General features: G+C 34.7%; 1 pseudogene; it reads right to left on the minus strand.

Annotated features, from left to right (window-relative positions):
* Positions 1–2,632: 2,632 nt before the first annotated feature.
* On the minus strand, positions 2,633–3,239 carry LOC123251343 (annotated as a pseudogene).
* Positions 3,240–7,782: the final 4,543 nt, after the last annotated feature.

Below are 7,782 nucleotides of genomic sequence, written 5' to 3' on the forward strand. Positions count from 1 at the left end.
TTGAAGTGAACACTGAAATACACCATCTATTTGAAAAGCAGTAATGAGTGGTGCAGTGGTTACAGATGATGATCAATGGTGATAGCCTACCCAGTCCATTCTAGTCTCTTGGTTGGAAGGCAAGCAACAAGGCAAATGCAGAACAAGACCTGTCATCACAATAAATAAGTAAATAGAAAGGAACATTAAAAGACAAATAGATGGCTAGGATGAAGGCTCATAATAAATGATGATGGCAGAGATGAATAAAGGTAGCTTAGCTCATCATTAGAAAATTAGAGGGAGGCATAGAGTGGAAAACTCAGCATAGTCCACTTCTAGAAAGTAGGTCTGGATAGATGTGTAGGTTTGCTTAGAAGCCATAACCACACGTTTTTAATTCCTCTACTAAAATAAAGATATTTATTTTGCCTCCAGTAGGCATTTTTTTTCTGCATCCCTAATATGTACAGAGAGTTTACCTGCTGAAAGAATGCATTCTTTTGAAGAGAAATAGAATGGCATAAAGTAGTTGAAAGTTAGGACTTAAAGTTCCCATTGACCTTCCTCTCTTGGAGAAGTTCTCTATTGCTGGCTTTGTGCATTTTCTCACCTAAACACTCTTCATACCTTCTACCCAAGGCTTCCACTTGCCTTGAGATGAATTTCTCATTAGAATTTAGAAGATAGTTACAAGGAACGAGGAGGCAACATGGTACAGTGGGAAGAATACTGGCTCTCAATCCAAATCTTATCTTTTCTGCCTGCTATGTGACCCTGAGTTGGTTACTTAAACTTCCTGGGCCTTTGTTCCACAATTATAAAATGAAGGAGTTGATCTTACAACCCCTCCCAGTATGTTTCAGCCCTCAAACTATGCTCTTCTCTTCGTTGTCTCTTCAAAAGATGTATCTTTTTTGGTTTGTTTTAGCTAGTATTTAGTTATTAAAGTCACAAAAGAAAGAATGGAATACTCATTTTTCCCACTGGATATCTATTTGTTAATTATCAAGGGGAGAAACAATATGGTTTAATGGATAGAGAACTGGGGAAATCAAACTCAATTTGGTTTTATCTTGTTAAGGTCAGTTATTCTGAGAGAGCCTAGTATAAGAAATACATGCACGGACATTTCTGTCACAAAGTTAAACCATATCGAAACCATTGCTTATTCCTGGTAATTTGCACCCTACTGTATCTTTTTTCTAGACTCTGGTCTTGGGGAGCTCAGTTCTCTTTCCATTATAAGAAATAGCTGTTTCTGACTTCTATGTGGCTCTAAAGCATTGACTCAGCATAGATAAAGAGAGATAAATTTAGAGTCAACAAGTCTAGATTGTTGCCTCTTATTGCCTCTTATACTAAGGGTCATTCTGACACTGGGCCTCATCGGTCCTCTGTTTCCTTATCTGTGGAATGGAAATAATAATATTCCAACAACCAGTTATTTGGAATATAACACAAGATAATTACCTAGACCACTTTGCAAATATTAAATTTATATACACAATAACTACCGTGATTATTATTATTCCTGTTTTTATTAGTACTTGTCTGACTGCCTCCTCTTGAAATGACAAAAAACAGTTTACTGAGATTTAGGAGAATAATAGGGTGACAATACTAACAAGGAAGAAGACTGACGTAGCAATAATATTCTCTCTAGGAATTAATAGAATAGCAGTAATGTAGGCAAAAAATGGAGAAAGTAAAGGAGAATTTAATAAATTAATAGACTAAACACACACAAACATATGTAAACATACATATATATGTATATACATAAACTTGTTATTTGGCAAGTTTTGTGTATAATTTTTGAGGCCTTGTGATGTTATCAGGAAGGGCTACATAGTTGTTGGAATTTGTTTATTCTTTCCCAAAAGGAAACTCTCAGAGCTGCTCAGGCTTACTGGAAAGCAAATTTCATGCCAATAACACATGCTTTAGAAGGAACTTTTCCCTACTTCAGAATGTATGTATTTGTGATTGTCAATGTTGTTTTAAATATCTGGAATTCTTCAGATTTGTAAAGTACTTTGTAATAATTGTCTTTAATGCAAAAGCTTTACAGATATCCTACAGGAGTATTAGACTTATCATTCTGGTTTCTACATTCATATTTATCAGAAATAGTTTTCATAATTAACATATTTTAGAACTTTTAAAGCACTTATATGTATTTATGTATAATAATCGGTTGAAGATGCAAAGGTCATCTACTGAGTCCTGGGCCACCACAAATCATCTTGACTTTTGTCTTGCCATTGAATTTCAGTGGCTGGAAGAGAAAGTGAAGCTGATGACTTTGTCATTTGTCCATTGACATATCAAGGGATCATTCAAGACCATAATAAAACAATTTGTCATATATAAGCTCAAAGGATGATGGGATGGAAAATTGAAAATACAACACTAAGAATGAACAAATTATTGCTGAGAAATAAGCAATAAATACATAGAAAACAAAGATCTTCAAAGGACCCTGTCAATTGGACGTGCTACTGATTCCTTGATCATATGTCTTCCTGAAATTGAAGAACAAAGAGAAAACTAATTTTAAAAAAATCTTCTAACTCCTGCTTCAAAATAAATAAATAAATGGAATAACTTCTTATGGTTCAGTTAATACAAATACTGGAGTACTGAAAAATTTTTTTTTGTTATTTCATTTTGCTTTTATTTGCTTGATAATGTCACATTTACTCCCGTGCCATAAGTTTTTGTTTCTTCAGTTTCTTTCGGGATATCTTTTTCTTTTGAGCAACCTCTTCTTCTGGTTTAGGAACAATCTGCTCCTTTTCAGTAAGTATCATCTCAATATGGCAAGGGGAACTCATGTATGGGTTGATTCGCCCATGAGCCCTGTAAGTCCGTCTTCGCATTTTGGGAGCTTTGTTAACCTGGATATGCTCAATGACAAGAGAATCCACATCCAAACCCTTAAGTTCTGCATTACTCTCTGCATTTTTAAGCATATGAAGCAAGAATTCAGCACTCTTTTTGGGCCAACGACCTTGTGTCCAACCCCACTGCTTAGCCTGGGCACACCTGCCAACTCCACCATTGTATCAACGGAAAGGAACACACTGTTTCTTCAATGTGACATCTTTCAAATATATTTGGTAGCTTTTCGAATATGCATGCCCTTGATAGCTTGGGCTGTTTCACGGGTGTTCTTGAAGTGGACCCGGAGATTTGAGCCCCTTGACTTGCATGACTTTGTGGGGTTCTCTGGATCAAGAGAATACCTCACCATTTTGAATCAAAATCTGGATTTCAGGGCCTAATCGTATAAAACAAATGATTACAGCAAATATAGGGCATTTTGAATATTAGAGGGGTTTCTTTTTAGATGAAAAAGTTATAAATTTCATTTTATGTCATCTCAGTTAATTTGCACACCACTGAACAAGACATTAGGAAATCAAGGGAGCTGGAGAGAAAGAGTGATCAATAAAATGGATATAAACAGTAAAAGGCTAGAGAGTAAAGGCTGTGTTTTTCTAAATAAGTGAATAGATGGGGTCAGAATAAAGAAGAGTAGGAAAATTCTAGGAAAATGTAGAGTTAGAAAGTATCAGACAAGCAAGATCAAATTCATGCCTTAGTGTTCCTTTTAGTTCACTATCCTTTAATGGCTGGCTGGCATGTGACCCACACTTCCTTATAAATGTTGATAGAAAAATTATATTAGTAACTGAGACCTCTATGTTGTGAATATAATTAATCAATAAACAAGTACTTATTAAGAATTCAAGGAGGTATTATGATACAGTGGAAATTTGACCTAGAGTCAAATCATCTAAATTCAATTCTTCTCTTCTACTTACTACCTTTGGAATCTTAGGCAAGTTACATAAATTCTATGGATCTCAGTTTCCTCATCTATAAAGGGAATAATGGGTTGGACTTGATAGCTAAAGTTCATTTCAGTTCTAAATTTACATTCCTATGATCTTATTGTGTATCCATGATAGACTAAGAAAAAAAAGGTTTCTAGCATCAAGTAGTTAATATTTTATGGAGAAATGTATACATAAAAATTAGTTGAGATTATATACAATGTATTTTAAACATTACTAGAAGTTGGTAGGTTGAGAAAAGGGCTCATAGGAGATTTGCACTTTAGCTGTGCTTTGACATGAGCTTGAATTTGTAAGAGGTGAACTTGAAGAGGGAATGGGAGAGAGCATGTTAAAAAGTGGAGAAAATAAAAAAAATGTAATAATCTGGAAAAAGAACCACAAGTAATCTAGTTTGGTTGGAAAGAAGAGTAAACAAAGAAGAAGAATATATGGTAAGGTTAGAAAGTTAGGCTGGAACAAGATTACCACATCACCATGCACAGAGCAGGCACATAATAAAAGCTTATTGACTGATAGGGAGAGTCTAGAATAGCTGTTATTTTATTCTTGAGGCAAGGAAGAGCTACTATGATTTTCTGAACATGGGAGAAGCCCAGGCACACCTCTCCTTTAAGAGTATCACTTTGGGATGCTGGGAGCTAATGCGACAGAGAAAAGAATGCTCTGCTCCCCCTATCTTTCCACATACATACACAAAAAAGAAAAAATAATTGCTCAATACAAAGGAAGGTTGGAGGAACACATCTCACTCAGATTCTAAGAAGATAGAGTAGGCCAGACAGCACAGCATCTGAAAGAAGTGACACTGAATTGAATGAATTAGAATGACAAAGATTTATGAAATGACAGTCTAGTGGAATAAAAAGGGGTTTGCACATGAATTTGTTTTACCTGTATTATTTGTTTTAAAAAAAGAGGATCTCCCAGATATCTTTAAATTTGTTTGTAGTTCCAATATACTATTAACTCAATTTCTCAACTGCCTTTTATAATGGTGGCAATGTTATGAATAAATGTCATAAGAAGTTAATTCCTATATGGTTTTCGATGGTTTTAGCATTTCTTTGAAGACATTCTTTATGATGGTTTTCTTGTACAATTCTTATTAACATTTGCAGTCTACCTGCGTCCACATATGCCTTCCCATTCCTCTGTTGCTGACTCTCTATATTTTCATGGATTGTGATTTTTCTATAACTCACATATGGCAGTTTATTAATGTCAATTCTAAAATAGAATGAACAGAAATAAATGTAGTAGCCGAAGGAGACCTGAAGAGTTAAACATAAATTAAGGCTACCACCTCTCTCATTTTGTATACAATGATTCTATTAATAGCCTAAGATTATTTTTTTGGTTGTCACATCCCCTTGATGATACATATTGATTTCTGTAGCACATGAAAGCAATCAATTTTTTCCCATTAATTTGCTTTCTAAATCATATCTCTCCCATTCTTTACTTGGGCAGCTGAATTTTTGAACTGATATAGAATTTTACCTTTATCATAATTCTAATTAACATTTATACAGAGCTCTATGGTCTATAACAACTTTATGTACATTATTTAATGAGAATAACTCTTTTAGATAGTTACTACAGGTATTATTATCCCTTTAATTAAAATGAGAAAGCTGAGGCTTAGATAGGTTGCATCTGGTAATTTATCTATTTTTGCCTTGCTTTCTCTTCACTTATTACTGATATTGTCATTTATTAAGTTATTACAATAATCATGACTTGTCTGTGTTGATATTTTGGAATCCAAAATCTTTGATTCAATGATTAGCTATGTAGTATCACAGGAAAATATTCATATAGCTAGAATGAACCTTGGGATTATTTAGTCCAATGTTTTAATACTGGGGATGAAGAAATCCCAATACATTGACTGAATTGCTAGACATCATACAGATAATAATGAAAAGAACCATGATTCAAACATGGGTTCCCTTTCTCCAAATTTATTGCTCCATTATATATTCTGGTTTGTTTTTACCTAGCCTCACATATATTTATGATATGATAACTTCATTCATTATTCTTCAAAATAATTGGCAAAAATGATCAATTTGATTCTATGAAGTCTTGTTCTGTAAGACTTACTCTACCATATGGCTTGCCATTTTTTTTAATTTGTAAAAAAAATAATATATAACAAGAATTGTCACTTAAAATATGGAAACTAATGTATCACAAGTTCACAGGTCTTTAAGAGGGAGTAAAAAACAATTGGTGTTTTGGGAACAGATGCTTAGTTTCTACATAGGTTTTAATTCAATTTATCAACTCAATAATGATTTGAACAAAAAAAGTTAGAGATTGAAGCTGATTATAAAATCAGCTTATCAGAAATCTATCCAAATTCAAAAAGACCATATAGCACAAGATATAGGTGTGTGTTGATCTTGCTTCTTGCTCAGCTAAGACATTAAAGAGACTTACCCATCCAGAGTCGGACCCTTCTAATGTTGGCAGATACCCCAAGTCTATGCAAGTCATCACAATGTACCCAACTGAGTACATGGTTTCCAAGTATAGTCAAGGAAAATAAGATATATCCAGTGTATATATATATATATATATATATATATATATATATATATATATATATATATATATATAGAAAGAGAGGTCCTAGGGAGATATAGATATCTAGTGATGTGGATGTATCTCTGTATTCTCCCTAGGTGCAACCCCAATCAGCCTTGCTAGTTATTATAATCTCCCCTTTTAATAACAGTTGCCCAGGGAGGACGCCAAAAGGTTAGGTGGATGAGTAACCCTTTCAGGTCCAACCAGGGGTTGGATAAATTATTAATATAGGGCTCTGGTTAGCCTTGGATCATGTCTGGTATCTGACTGCATTAGCTCCCTTCCCAAGGGTTGTGATATAAAGACCACTCAGGAAGGTACTTATTAACACTCTTTATCTATAATCTATAATTAGGGAAAGATAATCAGGATAAGGATTGGGGATTGGAGACCCTATCAATCTAATATCTATAATCTATAACCACTTAGGACTGGAGGCTAATGATTTAGTAGAAGCTGGAGCTTTGTTCTTCATAACCCCTCTGGCCCAGCCCGGCCACTGCCAAGCCAGAGAATAGTGACTGCTCTTGATGCAGCTGTGTTGGTGATTTTATTCTCTCAGCTTTCTTACTATCAGTGTTTAGTGATATACTAACTCTCACAGTCTTCAGGAAATATTCAGATCCTACCAACCCTCTTCTTCATAGACCTCCCAGCCTCCCTTCACCACCTAGGGACCCAAGCCCAAAGGAAAACAAAAAGTCAAAAGCCCCAAAAACTCCTCCAGGTGGCTGTTAGGTTTATTTATACTCCCAGGCCAACCAACTTTTGCCCCTGGCTCACAGCATCTGGGAATATTCCAATCTCTCCAACTGCCACCCTTGTCAATCAAGGCGATATCCAACATTTCCCAGGATTTGAATATAACACCAGCTACATTATCTATTTTGTTGAATATCTTTGTTTATGTTATGGATAAGTAAATTTTATTTTTGTTCACTGTTGAATAATTTACTAGTGTCACTCCAATAAATGAACTAAACTACCAAGAGACTGATCTGAGTCAGTGTCTGTCTATAAGAGATGTTGCCTTTTAATTCATTCTAAATCCATCTGAAATTGCCTCTTCAGTAGATCTCTGTCTTTTCCAAAAGAATTACTAGGAGAGGCTCTGTCACATGCTTTGCTAAAAAGTAAGTAAACCAGATAGCATTCTCCTGATCCACTTATACTATATCAATATTACTAACCTGGTCTATGAAGTCAGAATGACTCTTTGCGACCACTTCTCTTTACAGATATTCACTGATCATCCCTTCAATAATTTATCATATACTCCCCTTACCAAGAAATGAAGTAAAATTCAATAGCTTATAATTAACAGCCCCAATTAACTTGA

The sequence above is a fragment of the Gracilinanus agilis genome, chromosome 6, assembly GCF_016433145.1.
Source record: "Gracilinanus agilis isolate LMUSP501 chromosome 6, AgileGrace, whole genome shotgun sequence".
Taxonomy (NCBI): domain Eukaryota; kingdom Metazoa; phylum Chordata; class Mammalia; order Didelphimorphia; family Didelphidae; genus Gracilinanus; species Gracilinanus agilis.